Here is a 12272-nt window from a genome sequence, read left to right as displayed (position 1 = left end):
CTTCTACAAGTATGTCTGTCATCGGTGGCAAAAGAGGCACCCTATTCCGGACGATTCAACCAGTATTGGAACATTTCAAATCCTTCGAAGCCAGCTTCAGATAGATCTCAAACGTAAGTATTCGGTAAAATGAACAAAACTGGAGGTTAGAACAATCATTTATCCCCTAATTCAACACTTAAAATAAGAATGTGCTTCATATGTAGGAAAAAAGGTACTCGGCTTATAAGTATTTTGTTCTGGTACTCCAAATATTACGTGTGTGCAAATAACATCGCCGCATTTTTAACGTGTACTTAGTTAGAAGGTGAACATCCTAAAATTTCAATGTATTGCGATATACATTGATCATGCAAGACTATTTTTTTATGCTGACTATATAGAGCATATCGTGCAAAAGTGAATTCGGTGTTAGATTATATATATCGAAGGACCGACAAAAAACAAATTAAGTATAAATATAAGAGAAACTAAGGCCATAATGTTTAGTCGAAAACACCAAACACATCAATCAGTAAATACGATCACTTTAAATTCAGGCTGTATCAAACAAGGTGATAGTTTTAATATGCTAGAAGTTTCTCCAGAGTATATACTAATATACCCATTACGCAAATCTGTTAAAAAAATGCAAACAAATATAGCTTATATGCAGGCGTGAATATATGGTTGCGTCATTTTTGAAAATATTACTATACAAGTACATATTTTGTGTTTAATAAATTTATTGTCACCTAGTTATGGGTAGAACCGCGGAAAAAAATCTAAAAAAAGTGTCCCTAGTAAGCAAATTATGCCGCTAATCGCAAATATATCTTCTCCTGCGCACAGAGAAAAAAATGTTAAAGATTTATAATATGCTCGGTGTTCGTAAACTGTTACGATTATAAATTGAACCGAATTCTTCAACTGGAACAACAATATAATGCTCCCTCTTTGATATACCAATCTAAACTGTAGCGAACCTTTTAGCTTGCTCAGTTATCTGTCTTGATTACTGGCAAGTACAAACGTGTCGATTACAACTATAAGAAATGTAGCCTACGGAATAGCAAGAGTTCTACATTCATTGTACTCAGACTGTGTTTACTAAATACGCTATGACAGAATTATAAATTATAATGTATAGTTTTAAATCGGTAGCTTTAAGTAGCTCGTGTCGAATAAAATCATGTTTTGTCGAAAGGTCATGACGTCACAGTCACATGACCTCGCGCGGGAATTTCAAACAACCCACAACGCTCACGTAAAACGTGACGTTACGCGGGGAATGAATGTTATTAAGACATAATATGTAAGGGGAATTAAAGTTTGCCGCATGTACCAAATGATTTCACTTTATGAAGTAATTAAATTTTCTGGAAGAAAAAAAATCCGCAAAACTTTTAGGCACAGGCGCGACTTGAATTCACGACCCTTCGGTAGCGAGCCACACAGGCTACCGACAGGACCACGCAGACATATTTTTGGGCACACAGCTGCTATCAAGTTCACAATTTCAATGAAATAATACCGTGCTCGACGGGCATCCAGATCATCATGACGAAGTGCCATCATACATCTCCAACGCTTGCACGGCTTGGGAAAGAGCGGAGAGTTATATTTAGCTATCGCGTTCCGCTCCTTAAAGGCGAAGCTTAAGCGCCCTCCTCTAATTTCTTTCATATAAAAGTGAGGAGTGGCTCTGAAGTTTAACATTACGCTCTCTGTAATTTGACTTTGAGAGATAACGTAGTGGTGATTTATGTTTTGTGAAATCAGATGTAGAGGGTCGAGAGCTCGTGATGTTGTCTTACGGGACTTTTTTTCTTGGTTCCTACCATTTCCTGCTAGAATAGATACTTTTCAAAAGTCTGGTGTAACGCCTGTCCGACATTGCTTACTCAGATGCTATGAGCATGTATCGGACCGGAGGGCTGCGTCAGCGTACGGAGCGAACTCGGCCTACCTCGTATTGAAAACGAGCGTTGCGTCAACGTTTGACGAGAACTCGAACTCGATCACGCGCTTTGTGTCCAGCAATGGCGACCGCCAATGTTGTTTGATGGACAAATAAAGGGGTCCACAGAAACATCAACAACAACAACAATAATAATAATAATAATAATAATAAACTTAATCAGTAGTGCAGGTGTAGCCAGTTGAGTGTCGTGTCCGATCAAAGCCGTCAGGGACTTGTAGGACCAGACCCTTCACAGGAAAATACAAAAAAAAGTTCAGACGGAATAACATAATAATAATACATACATACATACATACATTTTATTGACTCAGTGGGACTATTAAAGACATACGTTTGCGGGCACATCAAAGCCAGCGAAGAGCTTGTGGGATGACGCCCTAAAAAAAAATTAGAAAAGTCCACTTAAGTGATAAGGTAAAGGCACTGCCTTCAAAATGAGAACTGAAAGATAATAAAACTTTCCCCACCCCCTTCCCCGCCCCAACCCCTTTCCCCCCTCCCCCTCCCCCTTTCCCGATTGTAGCACAAAGTACTAATTACAAAACAAAATACAGCATACAAAAGCAATGTACAAATGAATGTAACAACGTAAATAGAATAAACATTTACAGACGCGAGTCCCAAATAAAGTGTAACAGAATGCACGGAGACCAAAAATAAAATAGAAAAGAAGAGGCAACATTTCGAATCTGCGGTAGCTATAGCAACCAGCACATCAGGATCGTCGTAAACGCACACGGAGCAGGCACTAAATACTATCAAGGTTAAGACACTTGAGTTCTTTTTTTAGAGTTTTCAGTGATGTGATATCATAAATATAGTCCGGGAGGGCGTTGAAGATACGTGGCACATAAGATTCGCGCGAGCATTTACCATACCGGGTGCAACAACGTGGCACTACAAATCGAGGAGAGCTGCGTAATGTGCGGGACGAATGTAGCGGTGTCTTGTAATCACTGCTCCAAAAATTGCGAAGGAGGACGTTCTCAATAAAAAGTGAGCGGAAATTCGGCAGTTGAAGGCTTTCAAAAATGTCGGCAGTGGCAGAAAGAGGCGTATTGTAGAGGTTGTTCTTCAGTATGTCTCTTAATAAAGTGTTAACTTTTGCCTGCCAGCGACCTGAACAGATACCAAACACTGTGATTCCGTACCGTAGCACACTGTAGGCAAGCGCGTGGACTAACAAAAACCGAACATTGACGGGCATAAACATCCGTGTGTTATAGAGCATACAAGATATAGTTCGTAATTTACCGCATAAGTAGGACATATGAGTGTTCCAGGACATGTCGAAATCAAAATGAACACCCAAATATTTCACGTTGTTAACAGATTTGATCGGGTCACAGTTACATGGATGGCAGCATGAGGAGTGGAGAATAAACCTGAGAGTAGCTTGGTGTCTTTTAAGGGGATTGCGGAAGCAAACAAGCTTTGTTTTGGAGCTGTTGATGTCAAGAAGGTTATCCGCAAACCAGTCCATTAGATGGGTGGCATTCGTCTGGAGAATGTTGACTGCAGAAGGGAAATTAATACGACGCGAAGTAAGGAGGGTGTCATCAGCGTACTGATAGATCTTGCAGCCATTGATAGCGCGAGACATATCATTGACAAAGATATTAAAGAGTAGAGGTGAAAGAACAGATCCTTGAGGTACCCCCGCTTTTAAAGAAGGGAGAGAGCTTCTAAATTTCCCAATTAAGACAAATTGAGAACGATTAGTTAGAAAATTCTCTAATGAAGAATAAAACGGACCCCGAAAACCTAAGCGTTGTAATTTTTTTAGAAGTAATTGATGACTGACAGTGTCGAAGGCCTTAGATACATCCAGGAAGAGCGCACTAGCGAACATATTATTATCAAACGTTGAGGAGAGGTAATCTGAGAAATCGTCAAGAGCCGGTTGGGTGCCTCTCCCAGCCACGAAACCATATTGGGTGGGTGAAATAATGTCATGTTTATCTATAAAGCCGTTCATCGACTGAAGAAGGTGTTTTTCCAGCATTTGCCCTAAGATTAGTAAAATCGAAATAGGACGATAATTTTCAATTTTTGTTCGCGCACCCCCTTTGAAGAGAGGTCGTACAATGGCAACCTTAAGACCATCAGGCATTTTACCGCTCGTAATGAAGTCATTCAACAGAACTAGGAGAACCTTCTTAATCTTATCGAAATTCCGTTGAAGATCATTTGTGCGAATACCATCAGCACCGGGTGACTTGTTGGCTTTGAAACTAAACAAAAGAGAGTAAAGCTCGGCATCAGTTAACGGAGGAAGAAAAGCTGACGCTAGGGATGTATCAGCCAGAGTACATCGTTTGTCAACAGCGGCTCGAGTCACACCAGTATATTTACCAAAGAAGGCATTAAATTTATTTGCTAATGACGAGGTGAGTGAACCAAAATTATTTTCAAGAGGTTGGTCGATAGATTGTTTAGCCCCAGTACCTCGAAATTGGTCAATCAGTGACCATGTTTTGGCCGAGTTAAGCTTGTATTCTTCAAACTTTGATTTAAAATATCGTCGCTTTGCAGAACGAATGACAGCGTTGACGCAATTTCTGACGTGTCGAAATTGAATTTGCAAATTTGCATTATGAGGAGATTTCCGACATCGGCTCCACAAAACGCCTTTTTCTTTAATTTTCTTAAGGATATCGTAAGTCAACCATTCGTGATGGGGTCTGCACTTTTTTAAGGTAACAGTTCGTTTGGCAGCTTCAGTGAAGGAGTTAAAAACCTGAGCAAATTCTGTATACAGATCAACGCCACCAGCGGAGCCCAAAAAGCCATCCCAGTCATAAGAGGCAACAGCATTGTCGAAAGAGACAATGTCAATAATCTGGACCTCTCTGATAATGTTAGACTGAGGTTCAGAGGTCGAAGTGTGTGTTATCCGACAGGAAACAAAGTAGTGGTCCGCCAACTTCTCAAGAATTACAGCGCTGTCAACACGATCGCTTGGTGCCCGTATGCAAATGTGGTCAATACAAGTAGAGACGAGGTTTCTTCCTAGAAATTCTTCTCGAGGGGGGGGGGGGGGGGGGGGCGTCAATAACGCATTCCAAACCAAAGTTCGATAAAATATTTGAGTAGTCACATGCGATTGGTGTCGTCTTCGATACGTCTATATTAAGGTCGCCTATAATGCAGAGGTGTTGCATGGAGGATAAAGAGGAGAGAGTTAATTCTAGCTCATCTAAAAACATTCTAGCATTTTCTGAAGGTGGCCTGTAGAAACAAAGAACAGATAGCGAAAAAGCGTTATTTTCAAGTTTGAGTGGAAGAGATTCAGTATGAGAAAAAACTAAATCAAGGGGAGAAACTTGCCACCTTTGATGGATAAAAGCAGCGATGCCACCACCACTGCGCTTAGGTCGTATTGAAAAAAATTGGTTGTAATCTTTAAGGGTATATTGACCAAGCATAGATTCGGGGAGATTAATTTCTGTCAAAATGAATGCGTCGACAGGAAACATTACATTGCGAACAATTACTCGAAAATGATCCCAGTGCTTACGGATGCTCCGGATGTTGACATGTAAGCAAATAAAACTTTTCCCCTCTGGTTTGTCTATTAGTGACTTAGATGCTTGAAAACTACTAAACTGCGAAAAGTTACTGCTCATACCTTACATAATCTTGGCGATATCCCCTACAGAATTAATCCGTAAGGGAGCTGAGTCTGCATTTTTCTTTGCATAGATTTGAGCGTTTTTTGTCCAGATGAATTTGTATTCCTTCTCTTTCCCCCTGTTCCTAGCCATCCAAAACAACTCGCGGTTGGCACGGGTGAGGTTTTCATTCAGGAACAGATTGTGAAGAGTGCCGACACGGTGGAGGCTCCGCAGTCGGCCACGACACCCCATCCACTGCTCCTTCAGAGCAACCGACGCAAAGCTCACCAGGATTAACGGGGCATTGTCAGGTTTTTCTGCCTTTTTGGATGGCAGACGCCGAGCAGAGACAACATCCGAAGGCTTGAAGTGCGAGATGCCGATCTTGGAAGCCAGGTCACATAGAGTCTCACCGAGATTTTCCTTTGGGGTTGATGGCAAACCTTGAATTTCTAAGTTTGTTAGACGACGCTGCTGGTCTGCGTCGTTTATTTCTGCCTGAAGCTGGCGTATGGTGGTTGCTTGTTCGGTTACTGTGGCATGGAGTGCCCCGACTTCCGCTCTGAGGTCCTGTGTTAGTTGTTTCTGAGCTGCAGCTTCCACTACCATAGAGTCATACTGCGCGTTGATAAAGGTAACAGACTCCTCAACTTCTTTTACGGTAGTCTGTAGCCACTCCACAGTGGGCTTTAGTGCCAATAGAGCGTCGACCTTGGCAGGTAGTGTTAGAAGGGTATCGACGCTTCCCTTTAAGCTCAGGAGCACATCAAGCTTTTGGTTGACTGATGCCAGCTGTGCGGAGAAAGCAATGTGATCGTCCTGGGAAGCACCCTCCACCTCCCATGCGCTCGTGCGGCCATCCCTGCCACGACACTGCTTGCAGCGCCATGTCTCGGGTTTTGTTGCTCCCATCGTTGTAAAGGTAGCATCGGCAATGCCAGCACATTGTCCTAAATGAAGGGACTTGTGGCAGTCAGCACACGTCATGAATCTACCGTCGGTGGGGACGGATGTGCCACACACACCGCATGCAGGAGATTGAGACATGACGAGGCAGCGAGATTTGAAAGGCAAGGAAGATGAAGTTCGTGCTGCAGTAAGAAATCACACGCTCACCGGAACCGTTCAGATAGAGGATGCCAGCCTTGCTCGTAACATCAAGAGGGCTGTGATTGTCATGGCGGCAAAGCGGTTCACGAGGATGACGCGCCGATGTTCGCAGTCAGATGACTGTTAATGGAATAGTGCTCGCAGGATGGAAAATGGCGGCAGTCGAGGCCGTATCGAGAATCTTGTTGATGTCTGGGCCTGAGATTTCCAGGTGGGAGCCTCACCTTGTGCCGTTGAGGATAGGGCTGTCGAGGGTCTCGAAGCAAAGCTGTGAGAGTAGATTAGGGGCCGCGGGAGGGGAATTCAAGATAACATTTTGCAGAGTGATGGAGACATACGTTTTGACCCCCCAGCTTCTTTTTCTTCTTTTCTAATAATAATAATATTAATAATAATAATAAAGTTTATTGCTCCTCTTTGATACTAGTCGGAATGAATGCAGGTTCGTCAAAGCCTTCGAGGGCTTGTGGGACAGAACCTAAGTTAAAGTGACATGGAGTTAAGTATTACGAACAGAAATGTTAAGAAAAAGCTGGATCATCACATCGGTATCAAGTGAAGAAAAGAACACAAAAAGCTTGAGCGTCGCAGTAACAGTAAGTGTACAAATGAAAAAAAAAGTCAGCTTTGTCACAGTCTTGAGAAAAGTTCGTGAAGTTTCAGAGGTTGGTACTGCGACACAGAATGTCAAATGTTTTACATACAAACAGTATGTACACTGAAGCACCAATCAGCATTATCAATTAGCTCTGGTATATGCATATCTATCAGTCTTCGGTCCTTTTAAATCACATTAACTTTACAAAGTTAGAAAAAAGTAAAATGTAAAAAAAAATACAATGCGCACCATAAATAAAAATTTAAAAAAATGTTAAAAAAAGTGAAAGCCGTTTACAAATCCCTGTAACGCCGAATTGGAGCGCAGCTCTTGAGGAGGAGGAGTGAAGGGTACTGAGGGGAGGGTAGACCCCTCCTCCTCCCCTCATTCTTTAATATGCTCCGGGGGGGGGGGGCGGTCACGTGACCTCGGGGGGGTCACGTGACTTCGGGGAGGGGGGGTCACGTGACCTCAGAGGGGTCACGTGACCTGGGGGTCACGTGGGGGTCACCTTGGGGTCACGTGACCTTGAGATGACCTTGGGAGGGGTCACGTGACCTTGGGGGTCACGTGACCTTGGGGAGGAGACCACGTGACCTCGGGGGTCACGTGACCTCATAGGGGTCACGTGACTTGGGGGTCACGTGACCTTCAAAGGGTCACGTGGGGTCTTGGGGTCACGTGACCTTGAGATGACCTTGGGAGGGGTCACGTGACCTCGAGGGGTCACGTGACCTTGGGAGTCACGTGGGGTCACGTGACCTTGAGATGACCTTGGGAGGGGTCACGTGACCTTGGGGGTCACGTGACCTTGGGATGACCTTGGTTACGCCGACGGCGACGGCGACGGCGACGCCGCTCAAGCCGGGAACGGGCCCCTAAGAGCTGCGCTCTAAAAAGTGAAAGCCGTTTACAAATCCCTGTAACGCCGAATTGGAGCGCAGCTCTTGAGGAGGAGGAGTGAAGGGTACTGAGGGGAGGGTAGACCCCTCCTCCTTCTCCTCCTCCTCCCCTCATTCTTTAATATGCTCCGGGGGTCACGTGACCTCGGGGGGGGGGGGTGTCACGTGACTTCGGGGAGGGGGGTCACGTGACCCCGGGGAGGCGTGACCTGGGGGTCACGTGACCTTGGGTGTCACATGGGGGTCACCTCAAGGTCACGTGACCCCCAAGGTGACCCCCAAGGCGACCCCCACGTGACCTCAGGGGGTCACGTGACCTTGGGGGTCACGTGACCTCGGGGGGTCACGTGACCTCAGAGGGGTCACGTGACCTCAGAGGGGTCACGTGACCTGGGGGTCACGTGGGGACCTTGGGGTCACGTGACCTTGAGATGACCTTGGGAGGGGTCACGTGACCTTGGGGGTCACGTGACCTTCAAAGGGTTACGTGGGGTAATCTTGGAATCACGTGACCTTGAGATGACCTCGGGAGGGGTCACGTGACCTTGAGGACCTTGGGAGGGGTCACGTGATCCCAAGATGACCCCACGTGACCCCCAAGGTCACGTGACCTTGGGGGTCACGTGGCCTTCAGGGGGTCACGTGGTGTCACGTGACCTGGAGGGGTCACGTGACCTTGGGGTCACGTGACCTTGGGATGACCTTGGTTACGCCGACGGCGACGGCGACGGCGACGCCGACGGCGACGCCGCTCAAGCCGGGAACGGGCCCCTAAGAGCTGCGCTCTAAAAAATGTTGCAAAAGAAAAGCTGGGACGTTTGATCTTTCAAACACAAAAAGAACCGCAAAAAATGAAAGCCATTTACAGCTCCCTGTAACGCCGAATTTGAGCGCAGCTCTTGAGGAGGAGGAGGGAAGGGTGCTGGGGGTATCAGTTGACCTCCGAAGGGGGGGGGGGTTACGTGACCTCGGGGGTCACGTGACCTGAGAGATCACGTGACCTCGGGGGGAGGGGTCACGTGAGCTGGGTGGTCACGTGACGATGACGTCATCAGTGATGATGACTATGACGATGCGGATGCCGATTACGTCATTGGCATCCGCATCGCCATCGTCATCATTCCTGATGACGTCATCAGTGACGTCACTGATGACGGCATCGTCATCGTCATCATCAATGATGACGTCATCGTCACGTGACCCCCCAGGTCACGTGACCCCCCCCCCTAGGTCCTCCCGAGGTCCTCCCGAAGGAACCCGAGGTCCTTCCGAGGTCCTCCCGAAGAAACCCGAGGTGCTTCCGAGGTCCTCCCGAAGGAACCCGAGGTCCTCCCGAAGGACCTCGGGTTCCTTCGGGAGGACCTCGGGAGGACCTCGGGTTCCTTCGGGAAAATGTACCCATAATGCACCGCGCGGTTACGCCGACGGCGACGGCGACGGCGACGGCGACGCCGACGCCGCTCAAGCCGGAAACGGGCACCTAAGAGCTGCGCTCTAAAAGCAAACAAAAAGAACAGGCCTTTCAAGGGGTTTCGTTTAAAGGGGCGGTGCAACAATTTGCGGACTTTGGCTAATTAATTGCGGGAATTGATCCCGGCCACATATAAAACGAAGGACCGAAAACTATTCTTTCCTGCTTGTCCTAGTTTTCATAAAAAAAAAAAGTGGAAGCCGTTTACAAATCCCTGTAACGCCGAATTGGAGCGCAGCTCTTGAGGAGGAGGAGTGAAGGGTACTGAGGGGAGGGTAGACCCCTCCCCCTTCTCCTCCTCCTCCCCTCATTCTTTAATATGCTCCGGGGGGGGTGTCACGTGACTTCGGGGAGGGGGTCACGTGACCTCGGGGAGGCGTGACCTGGGGGTGACCTCAAGGCCACGTGACCCCAAAGGTGACCCCACGTGACCTTGGGGGTCACGTGACCTGGAGGGGTCACGTGACCTCGGGGGTCACGTGACCTCAGAGGGGTCACGTGACCTCAGAGGGGTCACGTGACCTGGGGGTCACGTGGGGTCACGTGACCTTGAGATGACCTTGGAAGGGGTCACGTGACCTTGGGGGTCACGTGACCTCGGGGGTCACGTGACCTTGGGGAGGCGACCACGTGACCTCAGAGGGGTCACGTGACTTGGGGGTCACGTGACCTTCAAAGGGTCACGTGGGGTCATGTTGGGGTCACGTGACCTTGAGATGACCTTGGAAGGGGTCACGTGACCTCGAGGGGTCACGTGACCTTCAGGGGGTCACGTGGGGTCACGTGACCTTGAGATGACCTTGGGAGGGGTCACGTGACCTTGGGGGGTCACGTGACCTTGGGATGACCTTGGTTACGCCGACGCCGACGGCGACGCCGCTCAAGCCGGGAACGGGCCCCTAAGAGCTGCGCTCTAAAAGAAAAGAAAATGGTATCTCTGGCACCCCTCAACTCAACATTGAAGCGGCACCAGCTTCGCCTGTGACGTCATTCGGAGTGGCGTTGGTTTCCGGTTGGGTTCTTCTGGCTTCCGTTTCCCCAGCGCTCGCCGGCTCGCCATGCTCGCCGCTCTCCCGCCGATTCCCGACCAACATGGCGGCATGGGCGGACGGTCTGAGCGACGTCGAGCGCAAGATGCTTGCGACGCGGCGGGCAGTCGAAGCCGAGGTCGAGACACCAGGAACAATAACGATACCACGATACTACGGACCACGACCAACGCACTCCGTCGAGCGAGGGAAGGACAAAACGTCCGGGTTGTCCGGGTTGCTCGTGTAGCCGCCGTAAGCGCCTCGGGCGTCGACGGATGACGGCAGCGGCAGGTTTTGTTGACTTTCGGTAGATGGCGCCACAAATAATTCATACCCTTTTAGCGGCAATATTAGGCTTTTGAAGCGTTTCTGCATGCCTAAAGAGCAAGATTTTTTTAAACTTAACCTTAAATCAAGTTTACAATCGCCTAACACTATCACTTACAAGTACCACTCCGAATGACGTTACACCACAGGTTCCATTTGCGGCCACCACGTGGCTGCAGGTTGGGAAAAAAAGCGTTTTTTATTTTACGATTACGCAGCGAAATAGAGGTATTTAGGGGTATGGTGGCACTTATTCTCTCACTTATGCCGAAGTAAACAATGTAAAAAATACAAGCTGCACATTCGTTCAGTGTTAAAATCATTGCACCGCCCCTTTAAGGAAGTATAATGATGTAGAGCGTTCCTTAGTTTCTTTCTTGAAGTCAGGTCTTCAAAGTTGGATGGTAACGAGTTAAAAATTTGAGGAACATAGTAACATCGCATGTGTTTGCCATAACGTGTATAACACGTGAAAACATAAAACCGAGTGTCTAGTCGTAGTTGACGGGATGTTGGACGGGGTGTTTTGAATTCGTCATTCCAGTAATGAGTGAGCACGATCGTTTCAAACAAGAGAGACTGAAAATTAGGCATGAAGAGGGCTTGAAAAGGATCGGGGACAAGATGTCGTGTAAAGTACATGACGCAGGATTGCTTTTAAGATGCTGTGGACTTTTTTGTGCCATAACCCGGAGCAGTTGCCAAAAACTGTTATGCCATAGCGGAGTATGCTATATGCTAACGAGTTAGCTATAAGTTTTCGGATACCAAATGGCAGGAAGGCCTTGATGTTGTATAATAAGCAGGACACACTCCTTAATTTTGAGCATAGTTTTATGCTCAATAATAATAATGATAATAATGATAATAATTTATTTAGGTAGATATTTCTTCAAATCGAGGCACGGGTCTGTCAAAGCCAGTAAAGGCTTTTGGGACAGCACCCTACAGGTCATAGTCACAATATCCCCACACACAAACAGTATCAAGCCCATCATACAGTATCTACTCTCGAATGAAATAAAATATGATGAAAAAAAACACACATAGGTTCAATAACTACACTGTGATGCAATAGATGGATATGTAAAAATAAAAACCATACACGCGCACACACACTCACGCATAGTTGTGTTGTTCATTTGAAATCTTGGAGCACTTGTTTGAGTTCTTTTAAAGAGTTCACACCATATATGGTTTCTGGCAAGTCATTGAAGGTTGAAGGCACATAAAAATTGCGAACACGTTTTCCA

Source organism: Ixodes scapularis, unplaced genomic scaffold (genome assembly GCF_016920785.2).
Source record: "Ixodes scapularis isolate PalLabHiFi unplaced genomic scaffold, ASM1692078v2 PGA_scaffold1__304_contigs__length_218370807, whole genome shotgun sequence".
NCBI lineage: Eukaryota > Metazoa > Arthropoda > Arachnida > Ixodida > Ixodidae > Ixodes > Ixodes scapularis.
Note: the sequence above shows the minus strand (reverse complement) of the source record.